At 33.1% G+C, this 20,048-nt stretch overlaps 1 protein-coding gene and 2 pseudogenes across 1 annotated transcript in view; 1 reads left to right on the top strand and 2 right to left on the bottom strand.

Moving 5' to 3' along the window:
• The window catches only part of LOC145243512 (disheveled-associated activator of morphogenesis 1-like), a 415,531-nt gene that overhangs the window by 1,925 nt on the left and 393,558 nt on the right, over positions 1–20,048 (top strand). The window lies entirely within an intron of this gene.
• Positions 11,378–11,494, bottom strand: LOC145244243 (5S ribosomal RNA; annotated as a pseudogene).
• Positions 14,982–15,098, bottom strand: LOC145244005 (5S ribosomal RNA; annotated as a pseudogene).

Below are 20,048 nucleotides of genomic sequence, written 5' to 3'. Positions count from 1 at the left end.
GTTCGATCTCTACGTCGATTCCACAAAAATAATGTTTTTCATTCGGATGCATCATTTATTCAAGTAAAAAAAAAATCCAAGTTTATTATTTCTTGAATGATAACAATGCTTCATGATCAGCAAAATATGTGACATTTGTTTTCTTGAGCAAATCATGAAATTGCGTTTGCATATTTTTATCTTATACTATTTTCAGAGTTTTTTTTTGTGTGCTTAGAATTACACTTAATTAAAAAAAAAAAAATACAGAAAAATGTTTATAGTGTGCGTACTCGTCACGGAACGAAAATGTCATATTCCAAAAGGCACGTAAATTGATCAAGTAGTTTTTTTTAAATAAGAAAATTAAATTTTACGATTTTAGCGATTTAAAAGTTGTAATTATTTGGGACGCAAACAAAATCTCGGTAGTCGAATTGAGTTGTCACCTTTAAGTTTTAACTCATTCTTTAAAAAATATGGCAGTTCCCGCTCCCTGTCTCGCTTCCTCATTAAATTTGTATTTTCTTAGTTAAAAAAATAAATAAACAAAAAACTACTTGATCAATTTACGCGATTTTGGGAATATGACATCTTCATTCTATAACGAATACGTAAATAAGATTTTTTCTGTATTTTTTTTTTTTTAATTGCGTGTGATTCTGATAAGAAGCACCGTTAAAAACACCTACAAAGAAACAATAACTCACGAAAGATGGTAATAAATATTACCTTTTTTTTTTTTGTTTCACTCTTTGCTACCAAATTTAATCATATAAAAAAAAAAAAACTTCCCAATAAATTTTACCAACAAACAATATCGTCAATTTGATCCGTCGAGTTAATTCTTCTCCATTTTCTTAGATCCAATTCTGTGGAGGTTCTATGCTTACATATTTTCCATTTAAACCATTCTTCTCTTTTATGACAGATATAACAATTGTGTTGACGATAAAATAACACACACACACGCACACACACACACACACACACATATATATGTATATATATATATATATATATATATATATATATATATGTATATATATATATTGTCATTTATTTTATTTCTATTTTTAACAAAACAAACATGATTGCACCCCCCACACACACGCATACATACATACATACATACATACATACATACATACATACATACATACATACATACTTCATTTTAAGAAAATATTTTTCTCCTCCACTGGCTGCTGTTGTTGTTGTAGTAAAAAGTCGCGTAGTCATTCATCGTTTTTGTTTGTTTGTTTGTTTAAATGACGTTTGCAGCTGTGTAAAGCTACAAAACGGTTTTGCTGAATTAAAATTATACCAAATTTAGAGTATTTGTTCAAAATTCCTCCTATATTAAAAAATAAAAAGATGTCCGTGACGAAAGTAAAAATACCAGATTCCAAAAATCACTTAAATTGATAAAGTAGATTCATTTTTAAAATAAGAAAATCAAATTTTATGAGTATCAAAAAGCGATTGTCTACCGCCATTTTGAAAACATCTAAAAAAAACAAAAATAAAGGGAGATAACTCAATAATTCAAACTTGTGAGATTTATATTGTAATGCCCTCGAATTTCCATTAATCGCTTAAAAATGATTTTGATGCTTGTCCAGAATTCCCATATATATATATATATATAATAAAAAATAAAGAAAAGTATGTATGATGTACGTACCCGTGACGAAATGAAAATATCATATTCCAAAAATTACGTAAATCGGTCAAATAGTTGTATTTTTAAATAAAAAAAAATATCACATTATGTGGCTAAACAGACAGCGACGATATCGCAAGATCAGACTGAAAACAAGGGATAAAAGTGACTTTTATCAAAACTCAAAATAATTCAAACTTGCGAGGTTTTAGAAAGCCATTCTCAACATAGGGGTATTGGAAAAACTTAAATTCTCTAAAAAATGAGTTTCTTTATAAAAAAAAAAAAAAACCCCAAAAAACTACCTGATCAATTTTGGAAATATAATAGTATTTTTTCATCACGGATGTGTACATTATACAGATTTTTCGATTCTTCGTTATTGTAGCGAAATTTGAAAATCGATATATTTAATTTCAAGTCAAACCAATCGTACTAAATTGTCATGTCACAGTAGTGAACATATCCAAAAATTACGAAAAACGATAAGGTGGAAAATAATTCTAAAAAGAATATAATTTTCGAAGACAATTAAGAAAAACTGAGTTTTGCAAAACAAAAAAAAAAAAGAAAGAAAGAAAGAAGCATTCGAAAAATGGAGATAAATCTTTTCTGAAAGTTGAAAATCTTTGACCAGTTTAGCAAAACTTAATTTTCACTAATTGTCTTTGAAAACTATTCATTAATGATTTTTTTTTTTTTTTTTTACCTTATCGTTTTTCGTAATGTTTGGATATGTTCATTACTGCGGCATGACAATTCAGTAGATACCATTGGTTTTACTTGAAATTCAATGTTTCAATTTTCGAATTTCGCTACTATAACGAAGAAGAACCGGTTTGTCTTTATTTTATTTCATTTATTTATTTATTTATTTATTTGGGGATGAATTCTGGACGGGCACCAAGTATTTAATTTAAACAAATTTGAAAAGAAATGGTTGCTAATTCGATAGAATCACAGATCGACTTTTTAAATATGTGGTTTTAAGCAACAAACCCAGTACTTACTAAATTGTCACATCTAAAATAGTAATACCAAAAATTACGAAAATTAATGGAGTAGGACAATTGCTAATGTGGTTTTAATAAAAATAAATAAATAAATAAAATTGAAAAAAAAAAGTTAATCGTTATGGTTTAAAACAAAACGTCAGCCATTAAAGTGGCGAAAAAAAAAAAGAGATAAGTATGACCCTTGTATTCGCAATCTTCAAGGTGCTTTGCTTACGTCTAAGGAAATGCAATTCCCCACCCCCATTTTCCGTAAAAATTACTTTTAACTATAGTTTTCTACTCGATGACTTTTCGTCATTTTTGGATATATTACTACTTTCGACATGACAAGTAAGTATTGCTGTTTTTGCTTAAAACCACATATTTTAAAAAAATCAATCTGTCGACTATCTTAGCAAACATCTTAAAATTCATTTTTAACAGCGCAAGAATAAATGAATGGTTGCAGATGGGTAATTTTTACATTTTGATAAAAAAAAAAAACGTCATGGTTTTAAGACATTCAAATAATTCTCAAAAACGAAACCAAATTCCAAGAGTTTATGGTTTTACACTTTTATTGAATAACAGATGGTACTCCTAAAATATGAAGCACGACCCCCCCTTTTTTTTGTGTGTGTTTTTTGTTATTTTACATTCGCTAAAAAAACGTTATTCTTCGTAGAGGAAAGGGAAGAAACAGAAAAAAAAGCCCTTATTATCAGAACTACAGCAAAATAAAATAAATAAATAAACGGTGGGAATGCTGGCAGAATTTTGTTTTAAAAAACAAAAAAAAAAAACAAAAAACAAAAGAAAAACAAACAAAAGAAAAAAATGACTAAAACTACAGTTACTACAATTAGGAGAAGTTGTGAACCAACAAACACAAACATTTTAATTATTTTTATGGAAATAGGGCGGCATTTAAAAATTACCGTGATTTAGCGTTTTTAAAATTCGGTTTTATTTTAAAATGTTTAACTTGAAAGAATAAGAAATCCAGCTTAGTTTGGATTTTCATTTTGTCTTCAATCCTTTTCGTTTTCATTCAATCACGTGTTTGAGAAGGAGGATCATTGTTACTTTCTCTTTGGGTTCTTCAAGGTTAGCAATTCAGATATTCTCTATTCAACCTTTTTAAATTGGAAATATTTACGGTTACAACCACTCTGTGTGTGTGTGTGTGTGTGTGTGTGTGTGTGTGTGTGTGTGTGTGTGTGTGTTTGTTTGTTTGTTTGTTTGTTTGTTTGTTTGTTTGTTTTTTTTTTTTTTTTACACTGACTGACTATCGGAGTACCTTGGCCAAATTACCGCTAAAAATAAAAAAAAGTCGTCTGCGTCCATCAAACTTAACCACCGAACCGGAACTCGAAAACGAAATGAAACGAAATTTAGTTTATCTTAATATGTCGTTTTAAACAAAAACAATATTACGTACTTAATTGTCATGTCGGAAATAGTAATATATCTCAAAATTACGAAAATTCATCCAGTAGAAAGTTATTTATAGTTATAAGTAAGTTTTACGGAAAAATTGGGAAATTGCATTTTCCCTAGATGTGAACATCTTGAAGATTGCGAATACAGAGAACATATTTATCTCCCTTTTCGCCACTTTAATGGCTGACGTACTGTTTTAGACAATAGTGATAGACTTTTTTATTGAAACTCGATAAATTTTCGTAATTTTTGAATATATTACTATTTTCGACATGACAAGTAAGTACTGTTATTTTTTTATATGTTAAAAATCGATCTGTCGACTCTATCTTAACAAGCACCTTTCATTTCGTCACGGATACGCATATCATACAGAGTTTTCTTTTTTAAATTTGTGTTCTTTAACATTGGAAGAATTCTGGATAAGAACCGTCAAATGTTCATTTAAAAGCTTATTTTTAATGAAAGTTTGAATTAAATACTTTCGAACGCGCCCCTGTCGCATGAAAGAATTGAATTTGTATAGTTACGTTGAACGCACGCAGTGCACCAGATGAATGATTTCCTACGGCTGAACAAAGATAAAATGAAACTCTCCTCATTTTTCATTCTCTTAGTCATCATTTGTTCTTAAAAAGAACGACAGCAAACGCGATCTGATTCATATTTTTGCAAACAGGATGTGACAATCTTCCGCACTCGTCTGCAAATAATACACACCTCGCTATCAATTTTTAGATTATTCCATTTTTACGATAAATATTAAAATATTACAATATTGTTATGAAAATGCGTATGATTAATAAAATTAAGGGTAAATTTTTACTTCCTTTTTTACCTTCGTTAAAAATAAAGATTTTTATGGGTTTGGGGGTATGTTGAAAACGAGTATCACATTTAAATTTTGCGTAGGCAAGTAGTTTCCCCGGATATGAAGACTATTATTATGCAATGTAATTCCTTATATTATCACTGGTAGCCATTTTGTATGCGCAAGCGCGCATAAATTTTTGACGCGCATGAGCGTAAACGAAACCGGTCTAAAAGTCTTAATGTCCGGAAAATTACTTGCCTGCGCCAAATTTTAATGTGATATTCGTTTTCAGCATACCCGAAAAACTAGAAAAGTCAATTCACATTTTTATTCTTACGAGCTAAATCTTTAAGCTCATACTTGATCTTCTGTCAATGGCATTTATTTCTCTCCCACAGTGAGAAATGTGATACAAGGGTCGGAAAATGGGATTGAACAGTCAGTGTCCCCCACCCCCAAGGAGGAGCCCTCTGACCTGCAAAAATGTCTGGGTAGCCCCGTCAGTATTCCTCGGCCAGGAGAATGGACTCAGGCGATTAGCAATAAACTTGAGCTCTGGGAGGGTGGGCATTCTAGAATTGCACAGGAGCCGCAGCAGCATACCGCAATTAACAGGGAAATTGACATTTCAAAAATAGTCTATACTCTGTTGACTTTAGTGCTGAGGTAAAAACAAAAAAAAAAAAACAAAAAAAAAAAACAAGCAAACAAAGAAAACAATGGCGCCCATTCCATTTGACACTTGTGCATTTCAGATTTTGATGACAATTTTTGATTTGTTTTCATTTTTGAAGAATTCTATTTGGAACAGGGGGAGACAATTCCAGAAATTCTTAACATTTGTACAAAGAATTTCTCCGAAAATGTCAAAGTTTCGCGTAACTTTTTGGTAAAAACAAAACAAATACACTAAAGTAACACGAAATAAAACATTAATAATCTGAACATTTATTTAATTAAAATAAACTATTTTAGGTTTTATAAAATAATTAGAATTTCGGAATAAATTACAACAGGCATTTTTTTTTCTGAAACGAATGAAAGAAATTATTATATGAAAATGGATTCTCTTCCCCTGATCCGAGCGGAAGACTTCAAAAATAAAAACAAAATAAAAAAAAAAAAATGCCCTCAAAACCTGAAATGCACAATGCTTGCCATTTTTTACGAATTAGAAAACTGTTACACTAGTTGATCTCCATAGGTTTAGATAATCTATTTTGAAAGTTTTCTTGGTGCTTGTCCAATATTCCACTATATGAAAAACAAAAATAAAGAAAAATCTATATAATGTACGTATCTGTGAGGACATATTCCAAAAGTCAGTTCCAAAAGTAAATTGATCAAGTAGTTTTATTTTAAAATAAGAAAATCAAATTTTATGGCTAAATTACGAACGATAATTTTGTGGCGACATTTTGAAAACAGTCTGAAGGAACAAAGAAGATAACTCTAAATATAGGTTTTAGAAAACCATTCTTAACATGAGGAGACGGGGCATAGAAAAGAAAAATATAAAATTCGCATAAATATGATTTTCTCTTAAAACTACTTCATCAATTTATATAATTTTTGGTGTACGATATATTCTTTTCGTCACCGGTTCATACATTGTACTTTTTTTTTCTTTCTTTATTTGTTTGATACAGTGGGTAGATTCTTGACAAGCACTTGTTTCTTTGTTTTTAGAACACAATAAATAAACGCGCACATTAGCACAAAATACTAACGCACAGTAATCAACTAACTACACACACACACACTTGTAAAATACAAGGAGGTTTCTTATTTATTTATCCCCCCCCCCCGACACACACACACCTCCAAAAAAAGTGGGGGGATTGTCATTTTTGCTGGTAAACATTGTCCATACGAATTTTTCTTTAATATTGTTTTCTAATATAGGGGAATTCTAGGCAAGGATCAACATTTCTTCCTTTTAAAATTTCGATCGTTATTACAATGTTTTCTTTTCTCCTCTAATTATATAAAGCTAGTCTGGGTGCCCGGCGTTGTCCGGGTGTTTGCAGGTGTGTATTGACTCCCCCCCCAAAAAAAAGGAAAAAGTGATAGTAGGCAGGCTCAAACACGTACCGTGAAGGAGGAAAAGAATGTGAAAAAGAAGTGACGCCTTTGCTGTCGCGCCCATCGTCAAACCAGAAGCGGTGAAGGTCTAGTCAATCGAAAAGAGGGGATGACTTGCAAAAAAAAAAAAAGCTACCCCCTCCCTGTAGAAAAGTGCCCAGTTGAGGGTGAAGGAAATAATGTTTTTAGCCAATTTTTCGATATTTGTCGTCCGAAGGGTCGAGCTTCAAAACGATACTAATCTCGTGAAAATCCGTTACCTCTGTCGAAAGTTTTAGGCAGACATACATAGATACATACATGCATATATACATACATACATACATACATTTAAACAGACAGATGATATTTATATTATAGATGAAGTCATAGGTGTGCGTCTACACGTCTGGTTGAAACGAAAAAACTGCACAATAAACACCTTAAAAATGTACATATTCAGATTCTGCATCACCCTGAGCAGTTTATGATTTTTAAAAAAATTTATGACAAAATAAAACAAAAATGTAATATTCATTCGCTTCGGTCTACCAGGGACCAGTTGAACCTATTTTTGTATGAATTTTAATGTGATTCTATTGGTGTTCTCCTACCCCAAAATCTTTGGAAGTGTACGGAGAAAGAGAATGTATAACAAAAGATAAAGGGAAATAAGTTTATTCGAAGAATAACAGTATAGGAAATAGGTTTATCGGCAGAATAATGAAGAGGAAGTTGTTCACCAGGTTAGACAAAGAAAACTAAATTAGATTGTCAGTTAGGGTGTGGTGAACAAAGGGACCTGAGACATATTTTGATTTAATTTTAGGAGTGATTGACTTTTATGACTAGGAACGGTTTATGGACGGTCTTGAATTTGTGACTGTGTAACATTACAGAAATGTAAATACATAAGAAATGACATCACCAGTGGGCGGGGAGGACTATAAAAGAAGAGAAAGATAAAGGTCTTGTGAGAGACAAGATAACAATTGAGATCTCTTGAGAAACATAGATAATGTTCGCGATCATGTACGAGGCGTGAAGGACGTTCAAGGAGATCACATAGGTGACGTCACGGTTGTAACAAGAAAATAAATATTGTTGCTAAAAAGGACAAGTGAGTTGGAGTTATTTCCTTTTTTTGTCTTGGTATTCTTTGCAACTGAAACTTGTGTTGGTCCGCGGACAACATTACAACGGTTGACAACAGCCCAGTTGGAGACAGTTGAGGACAGTTGTGCGTTTGACTAAATCAAAGGCAAATTGTGTTTGGATTAGGTTGGGAGAGCTTTGGGAGATCAAGATGAGCTGACATCAACTGATGAAGTCGTTATTGACAGAAAAACTAAGACATTAGCTCCAAGAGAGTATTTTCCCATGATAGTGTCACACACACACCCAGATTGCAACTAATATTTATAGAAGATGTTGAAGTCCGTGTTTTGGTTTTATTTTATTATTTTTTAATATTTTGGAGCCAATGCACCCCGTCGGCAGTTGCCAATGTGTGAAAGATGTCGACATGGCCAGAACGAGAAGAGAAAGTGAAAGAAAAGAAATTCACAACACACATCATTGGAGTTGGTGATCGCTGTCGAGCAGAGTGACATGTGCTTCAACACTTATAATGAACTAGCACGGGTGCCTGGCATTGCCCGGGTGTTTGTTTGTGTGTGTGTGTGTGTGTGTGTGTTGAGGGGGGAGGGGGTAAAACAAATATGATAAAATAAAAAAAAAAATTTTTTTAATATTTTGGTAGGATCGAACCAGAAGCCTTGAGGTGAAGGTGGAAAATAAAGTGTGAAAAAAACCTGACACATTACCCGCTCGGCCAGCAAGGGAGAGTAACAGAAAGACGTTTGAATTTATTTACGGATTAAAAACTGAATTGACAGGTGCATGTATTTAATGATGTCAAATAGAAATCCGGCAGTTAACTTTTACTGCGAGGCATTTTTTGGGGGGTGGAGTGGGGGTGGGGTTCTCCAACTTTGGCTGATTTTGTTCCCCCAGCTCCCCATAAAAAATGAATTGTCCATATTGAATAGCAATTGTCTGATATAAGGGGTTTAGCCGAGGAACCACTCCCGTCTCAACTTAGTTTCACTTTATTTATACGGAAAAGCCAAACACACATGAGGGGAGCCGAAATAGCAAGAATTTTGTAAAAGTCGATATAAATAAATCTAGACATGACGCGCGTTTGCAAATCGTAGATATTACGATCTAGACCGTATATAAACAGTGCTAAGAAATAGTAACTCCCCTGAGAACCCCCCCCCCTCAAAAAGCCTTTGCCGGACATACAAAAAATGTGCACACACATTTTGCCTTTTATATATATAGATTATAGCTGGGTACTGGACGCAATGATTTCTTCTTTAGCTTAGTAGATGTAGATGTCAACATTAGCGTTTAGAGGGTCAATGGTGTCACCCACTCACCCACTCATAGTGCAACCAATATTTACAGAAAATGTTGAAGTCAGTGTTTTCTTTTATCTTATTTTATTTTTTTTTTGAATGCTTATGGACCAGTGCACCCTGTCGACAGTCGCCAATGTGTGGGAGATGAAAACACGGCCAGAATTAGAGAAGACGAAAAAGAACAAATCCACAGCACACAACATTGGGGTTGGTGATGTTGTTTGTGATGGACCACGTGGTACACATTAATTTAACTTTTATGTTAAAATGTTTGTTAAAAATAAACAAACAACACTGAAACTAGGTTAAACAGATTATTTTTAATGCTGATTAATTTTAGAATTTATATTATATTGAAGTAGTTTCAAAAAATTGCGCATGAGAGCTTATTTTAGCAAGATTTTTCTGCTAATTGCACAGAAAGTTAATGCAATGCTTTAATTGCAATCACTCGAAAATTGTAAAATTTGTGATACTCTTGTGGCATTGATTTGAAATTACTATTCTACTTTTTTCTTTTTACATGTACGGAGACTAATTCTAAAGAAGTTGCAAGTTTTTTTTATATCCCTTCACTAACTGAGAGTGGAAGCTCAGCTTTGCCTGGTGGTAAAATATGCTTAAATATATTTTAATTCATGCAGATTTCATATTCATTATTACAGAGTCAATTCTGTTTAATATTATATTGTACCTAATATATATCATACTGATTTCAAAAGTTAAAAAAAAAAATGACTTGGGTGCCATCAGCTAAAATCGAAACCGAAACATTTAGCACTCAAGTCACATTCCCTACTGCTTGAGTTATCGACAGATAGGGAAGAAAGATTTAAAATTAAGTCACTTCAATCTATGAATGAATTTGCGCATGCACAAAGGTAATAGAAATATGTCGGCAAGTTGAAATGAACCGTTTGCATTTCAACTTGCCGATATATTCCTGTACGCGTTATTCATCCATCCAAATATAGATTTTACTCATTATTAACCATCCTTATGATTACTATTTCCTGTTAATTTCAGAGTTATGGGATCATTAGTTTAAGAGTTTATCGGTTAAATATTTTCACAGGCACACACATACATACATCTACTGATTTATTTATATAGATTTAATTATCTTTCCAAAACTATAAATATAAAACAGCTAGCTAAGGTGTGGTCCTCTTCACTCTCAGAAAGTTCACCCTCCCAAGTTTTACCTCCTCCTTGAGAAGAAGTTAGTATATCGCTAATCGTTCAAGGTGTCCTTACCAGGGAATGCTGATGTGGCTGTTCATACATTTTTTTTTTTTTTTTTTTTGTAAGTCAGAGTGTACTAATCCTAGTGTAGTGGCATTTCAACTTAATTCATGACCTTGTGTCTAACATCCTAGAGAGGTCAATGAATAAAATAACAGTCAGGGGTGGTGAAGGTCTCAATGAACTGGGGAAAAATTGCAAGATAAACCAAATCAACTCCCGAGCAACACCAGATAGATAGAATTAATAAATCTATAATTTAGTGGATAAGTGTCAGCATTTTATTAAAATTCAATAGTTTTGATTTTTGCTGATTAAAAAAAAAAAATGACATTTATGTTTATTCATGAGAGTAGTCTCCTAGTCTCCCATCCTGGTTTATATCATAGATTTGTGTGTGTGTGTGTGTGTGTGTGTGTGTGCGTGTGTGTGTGTGTGAGAGAGAGAGAGAGAGAGAGAGAGAGAGAGAGAGAGAGAGAGAGTGAGGTGCTGAATCCGTCGTAGTATACTAATGGATTTACAATTACATAAATTTTGCCTTATACGATTTAAGTTCACCTGCTTTACGACCACTTAAAAAGGCTTCCTTCAGTCTTGACAGACTATGGATACTCACGGTAAGGGTGCCTGCGCGGAAAATATTTGTGGCAAGAGTTGCGCAATCTCTAAATCGACATTGTTGAATACCTGTGGCAAGTGGAGGTTCAGGACGACTGGAAACAATGCCGAGATAAGCGAAAAGCACATACAGCGCCTAGAATTCCCAAATGGTCACCCATCAAGTACTAGCCAGGCTCAACGTTGCTTACCTTCGGTGATCTGTCGGGAACCGGTGTGTCAACGTGATTATGCCGTACAACCACTACCTACTAAACATAGCAACAACATATACAAACTACATTATCTCTCATTAACAGAAAGGCACACACACACACACACACACACACACACACACACACACACACACACACAATGCCGATCCTATTTACACACATTGCAACATGCAAACTTACATGATACCAACCGAAATGAACAGTTATATTCAGTTTCTCCTTATACATGAAACAACCCTTCTTTCATCTAGAATGTTCATGGGGTATTCATTACGAAAACTTTCTTTTTGTCTCTTTTTATTATTTGTCCAAACAAGTTTACTATAGTATAGTAACGTTCCTTTTGTCTTTTCAAATCCAGTATACAACGTATCAGACGGATAATCGAAAGTGTTGATATACGTCACCAAAAACATTTAAAAACAAAACCCCTTTAGCTCCTATTAAGTCATGCAGACTTTCTAAAGTTTTAAATGAACTCTTTTTTTGTCATTTCTACATCCATTTGTTAATTCCGTTTTTTTTCTTCGAATCGGATTAAAAATCTATTGTCGCACACACAAAAAAGAAAATCGTGTTAATGAAAAATGATCTTTGACTGATAAAAGCGTTTCAGATTAAACTTACAGTGTAAAGAACGAGAATAAGGTTCAAGTATATATATATATATATATATATATATATATATATATATATATATATATATATACTAGCAGGGAAACCTGACGAGATTTGAAATTTTATCATTGTGTAGTTGTTGCTTGATGTAATGCCATACGTTTTTGATAAGATTGAGATCTGGAGATTATGCAGGCGAATCCAAACATGAAATATTATGCTTTTCCAGGAACCTGTCGACATTGTTAGCTATGTAAATGGGGGCATTATACTGCATGAAGATGAAAGTATCATCCAAATTCCGACCAAAGTAGAATAGAAAATGCTCGGTCAACACATTAATGTATTTGATCGAATTAATTCGACTGTGCAAGCGAACTACAGTGTTGTGTAGTTGGGGTCTTTTAAAGAGATAGGATGGGGACATTCATATTTACTAGAGGCAGGGGACATGTATATTGATGAGAGGGAGAAGAGAGAGGGGGGGGGCGACATTTACACATTTTACTGTCTGTGGTTTTATAACATGTATTTAGAGAGGAGAGAGGTGGTGATCAGTTCTTTAACACGGAGAAGAGGATAGTCATTACTTATGATGGGTTTATACACAAAGTTCATTATAACGATGAGTGGACACAATGTTCATATAAACGATGTTTCACATTACCTTTAATTGTTGAGGAATGACACAACACGAAGACGCAAAATATGTGTTCTTTTATTGCATTCGGCCGGTTGCAATTATGATGACATCCAGGAATTCAAAAGTCGACTACATGATTAAAACTTTCTAACCCTTCGCTTCCAAAGGGGGACCCTCTTCTGACCAATGTCAGCTCTGTCTCCCTTCTGTCCAACTCTGTCTACCCGTCTGTCTAACTTATCTTCGAATCTAGCTCCTATATTGAGAATTCATTTCGGCCATGACGTCACATGCATGTCCACAAATGTGCTGGACCCACGTGGCCTGAACTCATGTGGCTTAAACATACTTTTCCAAAACACATTTCTACCAATAAAGAATTCTCCTAACCTATTTTTCGACCTAACTTATTTTTCAATATGTTTTTAATTTTCTATTTTTCGTTCTTCTAACTGATCTTATGTTAATTCCGTTTTCATAAAAGAATTGGACAATCAAAATTCCTTTTACTCAAAAATATCTACTATTTTATATTAAATTGAACAATGCGAATTCCTTCCTGAATCTATTTCCGAACCTTGCTTACCAGGTTCGAATCTCGGTCTATCTAATCTCATTTTCACTTATCTAATGTTTTTCTTACTTACAAGAAAAGGGAGACCTTTCTTGTAACAATAGGCCCTGGACCATTGGCACTAATAACGCCCCACACAAAAACTGTACCTCCACCACCTTGCAGTGTTGAAACTGTGCTCCTAGGATTAAATTCTTCGTCCTTCCTTTGACGGACAAACTGCCTACCATCACTGCCTAGTCTATTGAACTTGCTTTCGTCATTAAAAATCACTTTCGACCAATATGAAGAGTCATGATCTTCATTGCATCTGATGAATCCAAACGGTGCTTTCTGTTCTTTACAGGAATGATTGGCTTGCGTCTTGCAACACAGTCTCACAAATTAAATACCTTCAATCTGTTCTTAACTGTACCTAATATATATCATACTGATTTCAAAAGTTTTAAAAAAAATGACTTGGATGCCATCAGCTAAAATCGAAACCGAAACATTTAGCGCCGCTCAAGTCACATTCCCTACTGCTTGAGTTATCGACAGATAGGGAAGAAAGATTTAAAATTAAGTCACTTCAATCTATGAATGAATTTGCGCATGCACAAAGGTAATAGAAATATGTCGGCAAGTTGAAATGAACCGTTTGCATTTCAACTTGCCGATATATTCCTGTACGCGTTATTCATCCATCCAAACATAGATTTTACTCATTACTAACCATCCTTATGATTACTATTTCCTGTTAATTTCAGAGTTATGGGATCATTAGTTTAAGAGTTTATCGGTTAAATATTTTCACAGGCACACACATACATACATCTACTGATTTATTTATATAAATTTAATTATCTTTCCAAAACTATAAATATAAAACAGCTAGCTAAGGTGTGGTCCTCTTCACTCTCAGAAAGTTCACCCTCCCAAGTTTTACCTCCTCCTTGAGAAGAAGTTAGTATATCGCTAATCGTTCAAGGTGTCCTTACCAGGGAATGCTGATGTGGCTGTTCAGACATTTTTCTTTTTTTTTTTTTTTTTGTAAGTCAGAGTGTACTAATCCTAGTGTAGTGGCATTTCAACTTAATTCATGACCTTGTGTCTAACATCCTAGAGAGGTCAATGAATAAAATAACAGTCAGGGGTGGTGAAGGTCTCAATGAACTGGGGAAAAATTGCAAGATAAACCAAATCAACTCCCGAGCAACACCAGATAGATAGAATTAATAAATCTATAATTTAGTGGATAAGTGTCAGCATTTTATTAAAATTCAATAGTTTTGATTTTTGCTGATTAAAAAAAAAAATGACATTTATGTTTATTCATGAGAGTAGTCTCCTAGTCTCCCATCCTGGTTTATATCATAGATTTTTGTGTGTGTGTGTGTGTGTGTGTGTGTGTGAGAGAGAGAGAGAGAGAGAGTGAGTGAGGTGCTGAATCCGTCGTAGTATACTAATGGATTTACAATTACATAAATTTTGCCTCATACGATTTAAGTTCACCTGCTTTACAACCACTTAAAAAGGCTTCCTTCAGTCTTGACAGACTATGGATACCCACTGTAAGGGTGCCTGCGCGTGAAATTTATGATGCAAGAGTTGCGCAATCTCCAAATCGACATTGTTGGATACCAGTGGCAAGTGGAGGTTCAGGACGACTGGAAACAATGCCGAGATAAGCGGAAAGCACATACAGCGCCTAGAATTCCCAAATGGTCACCCATCAAGTACTAGCCAGGCTCAACGTTGCTTAACTTCGGTGATCTGTCGGGAACCGGTGTGTCAACGTGATTATGCCGTACAACCACTACCTACTAAACATAGCAACAACATATACAAACTACATTATCTCTCATTAACAGAAAGGCACACACACACACACACACACAATGCCGATCCTATTTACACACATTGCAACATGCAAACTTACATGATACCAACCGAAATGAACAGTTATATTCAGTTTCTCCTTATACATGAAACAACCCTTCTTTCATCTAGAATGTTCATGGGGTATTCATTACGAAAACTTTCTTTTTGTCTCTTTTTATTATTTGTCCAAACAAGTTTACTATAGTATAGTAACGTTCCTTTTGTCTTTTCAAATCCAGTATACAACGTATCAGACGGATAATCGAAAGTGTTGATATACGTCACCAAAAACATTTAAAAACAAAACCCCTTTAGCTCCTATTAAGTCATGCAGACTTTCTAAAGTTTTAAATGAACTCTTTTTTTGTCATTTCTACATCCATTTGTTAATTCCGTTTTTTTTCTTCGAATCGGATTAAAAATCTATTGTCGCACACACAAAAAAGAAAATCGTGTTAATGAAAAAAAAAATGATCTTTGACTGATAAAAGCGTTTCAGATTAAACTTACAGTGTAAAGAACGAGAATAAGGTTCAAGTATATATATATATATATATATATATATATATATATATATATATATATATATATATACTAGCATGGAAACCTGACGAGATTTGAAATTTTATCATTGTGTAGTTGTTGCTTAATGTAATGCCATACGTTTTTGATAAGATTGAGATCTGGAGATTATGCAGGCGAATCCAAACATGAAATATCATGCTTTTCCAGGAACCTGTCGACATTGTTAGCTATGTAAATGGAGGCATTATACTGCATGAAGATGAAAGTATCATCCAAATTCCGACCGAAGTAGAATAGAAAATGCTCGGTCAACACATTAATGTATTTGATCGAATTAATTCGACTGTGCAAGCGAACTATAGTGTTGTGTAGTTGGGGTCTTTTAAAGAGATAGGATGGGGACATTCATATTTACTAGAGGCAGGGGACATGTATATTGATGAGAGGGAGAAGAGAGAGGAGGGGGCGACATTTATACATTTTACTGTCTGTGGTTTTATAACATGTATTTAGAGAGGAGAGAGGTGGTGATCAGTTCTTTAACACGGAGAAGAGGATAGTCATTACTTATGATGGGTTTATACACAAAGTTCATTATAACGATGAGTGGACACAATGTTCATATAAAGGATGTTTCACATTACCTTTAATTGTTGAGGAATGACACAACACGAAGACGCAGTTACAAAATATGTGTTCTTTTATTGCATTCGGCCGGTTGCAATTATGATGACATCCAGGAATTCAAAAGTCGACTACATGATTAAAACTTTCTAACCCTTCGCTTCCAAAGGGGGACCCTCTTCTGACCAATGTCAGCTCTGTCTCCCTTCTGTCCAACTCTGTCTCCAACTCTGTCTACCCGTCTGTCTAACTCATCTTCGACTCTAGCTCCTATATTGAGAATTCATTTCTGCCATGACGTCACATGCATGTCCACAAATGTGCTGGACCCACGTGACCTGAACTCATGTGGCTTAAACATACTTTTCCAAAACACATTTCTACCAATAAAGAATTCTCCTAACCTATTTTTCGACCTAACTTATTTTTCAATATGTTTTTAATTTTCTATTTTTCGTTCTTCTAACTGATCTTATTTTAATTCCGTTTTCATAAAAGAATTGGACAATCAAAATTCCTTTTACTCAAAAATATCTACTATTTTATATTAAATTGAACAATGCGAATTCCTTCCTGAATCTATTTCCGAACCTTGCTTACCAGGTTCGAATCTCGGTCTATCTAATCTCATTTTCACTTATCTAATGTTTTTCTTACTTACAAGAAAAGGGAGACCTTTCTTGTAACAATAGGCCCTGGACCATTGGCACTAATAACGCCTCACACAAAAACTGTACATCCACCACCTTGCATTGTTGAAACTGTGCTCCTAGGATTAAATTCTTCGTCCTTCCTTTGACGGACAAACTGCCTATCATCACTGCCTAGTCTATTGAACTTGCTTTCGTCATTAAAAATCACTTTCGACCAATATGAAGAGTCATGATCTTCATTGCATCTGATGAATCCAAACGGTGCTTTCTGTTCTTTACAGAAATGATTGGCTTGCGTCTTGCAACACAGTCTCACAAATTAAATACCTTCAATCTGTTCTTAACTGTAGAAAGAGAGCACTTTTTAACAAGATTACACTTGTTGGATTTGGGAAGCCATTTCAAATCTGTTTCTGATGCTGTGGATCTTGAAAGCATTGTCTTCCCTGCAAGAAGTATCTCTAGGACAATCAGATTTAGAGACATCATGAACACTGCCGGTGTGTTGGTGCTTTTGCACAGTCATTCGTACCGTTTTCTTATCACATTTCTTGATCGGATAAACCATAAAGGTGGAGATTGATAAGCACCTGACGATCATTAAGAGAAAGTCAGGGCACATGGATTAAATGTTACGTTGTATAAACTGGAACAACAACAATTATGATTAGAGATGCTTTGCTGCATAAAAGATGGACATTTTAAGTTGATTTTAAGTTCATTGTTTGCTACTGAGTTTCTTTTTGCCTTCTGGATTTGAAGTTAATTTTTTTAAATTGACGTGAACACTGGGATACTTCAATAATGAACAGGTAAAATTATAGAGGAATAAAAGGTGAATCAAATGAGGTATAGGTTGTGTAAACAGTTGCATTCAGTTTAGGTTAAATTTGCGGGGTTTTTTTTTTTTAATTTGACAAGTGCGGAAGTTCTTTTTGGTGCCACTGTATATATATATCAGTGTTGGGACAATTAATCGGAATCGGGAATCGAAAAAAATTGGAACTTCTTGAAGTATCAGAATCAGAAAACATTGTACTTATTTTCCGATACCGAAAATGATTCTTTAAAAAAAAAATTATTTCTTTGTTTTTGTTTAGAATTTAATTTTCCATGGCTCATATTAATGATGAAATGATAAATGTTTATTGATTTGAAATTATAAGTAAAACTAAAATGTATATATCTCTTTAGTTTTTATGTTTTCGGAATATATGCACGTGGGGTTTTACAGTAACCTCCACCTCACGAATCAACTCTATATTTAGAAATTTAAAAAGAATCAGAATCGGAAAAAAATATTGAAATTGTCCCATCATTAATTAATTAATTAATTAGATAGTAAAAAAATTAAGCTGAATAAATTTTCGATAATAAAACAAAGCTATCAAAGTAGAAAAGGCTCTACTTCTTGGGTCAAATTATAGAATAAAATAAAAATTGGTAAGGAGTAAAGTTACACATGGGAACTTTATTACATTATCACGCTAATAAGGATTAAAGAAAAAGAAATAGGGATAAAGCACTATAGGCCATTGAATTTTCTTCCCTATTTCCTTTTTCTTTAAGCAACAGTCTTCTTGTAACTTTACTCATTATCTTTTTTATTTTATTCTCTCTTTCTCTCTCTCTTTTTCTCTCTCTCTTTTTCTCTCTGTCTGTCTGTATATATATATATATATATATATATATATATATATATATATATATATATACACTTCAGAATAAAATTATCTCACAATCAACTGATATGGAAACCTGTGATTATAAGTTTTACAAGATATTACTGGGAGTAATATTCTATAAATACTATCCCACGTAAATAAAAATTGTTCGATATACAAGATACAGCAAATATATAAAATTTTAGTCATTCAATGAATTTAAAAATTTATGAATTTAAAAATTTATGACGTGAAATGTTTAAATTTCAAATCAAAAGATTTTTATTCTATGTAAGACAAAGAATACATTTAAATATTATAACTCCTTATCCTATAAGATTTCGATGTCTACCATCTGTTCAAAGGAGAAAATATTAGCAAATAATTATAATGGTTTACACCTTATTTGCTAAAATCAGTGAGGCATGGAAAATCACAATGAAAAGTTGTTTAAGTATGTAAATGTCATAGAGTAAGGGAAGTTAATGAAAAAGATATAAAAATTCACATCCAAATTGCATGGTAAAATCCGAAGTGAATGTCTTTGATAGCAGTGTGGTAAAATGATCCAAACTGTATTTTGAGTAATCCACATCACAAGGTAATGGTCCGAAGTAGGCATTTTTCTTTGTCTTACATAGAATAAAAAAAATCTTTTGTTTTGAAATTTAAACATTTCACGTCATAAATTGTTAAATTCATTGAATGACTAAAATTATATATATATATATATATATATATATATTGTTAAATTCATTGAATGACTAAAAAATTTTATATATATATATATATATATATATATAAAATTTTAGTCATTCAATGAATTTAACAATTTATGACGTGAAATGTTTAAATATATATATATTTGTAGTCATCGACCATACAGTCCTGTTTCATTGTACCACAATTTATCAATGCCGCTAGACTAGCACCTCTCCCAAGCTGAGGAATTATATATATATATATATATATATATATATACCATATATTTCGGCATATAAGGCGACTGTCAGATAAGATGAAGTATAAAATTGGAGCAAAATTTAATAAATTTATCATATATCAATTGTATAAGACGACTGCTAAATCACGAAACCATATTTGTTTAGCCTAGGCTAAAGATTGCGACACCTGATATCTCATGAACCAATTTTCTATTGATGATTATATTGTACCTAATATATAGTAATGAGTTCGAAAGTTAAAAAAAATGGCTTATGTGTCATCAGTTAGATTCGAAACCAAAACATTTTAGACTTTAGCTTTAGTCATTACTGTTTGGGCTCTCGACAGATTGGCACGGAAATGTTAAAAAATAAGAAACTTTAATGTATAAATGTATATTGGTGCATGCCAGAAGTAACAGCTTTAGTCGACTTATTCATGTCAAGGTAAATTTTATTTTCAACTTTGTTT

This window comes from Euprymna scolopes, chromosome 22 (genome assembly GCF_053919585.1).
Source record: "Euprymna scolopes isolate OS-2025 chromosome 22, ASM5391958v1, whole genome shotgun sequence".
Classification (NCBI taxonomy): Eukaryota; Metazoa; Mollusca; class Cephalopoda; order Sepiida; family Sepiolidae; genus Euprymna; species Euprymna scolopes.
This window is presented reverse-complemented; position numbering and strand designations above follow the sequence as displayed.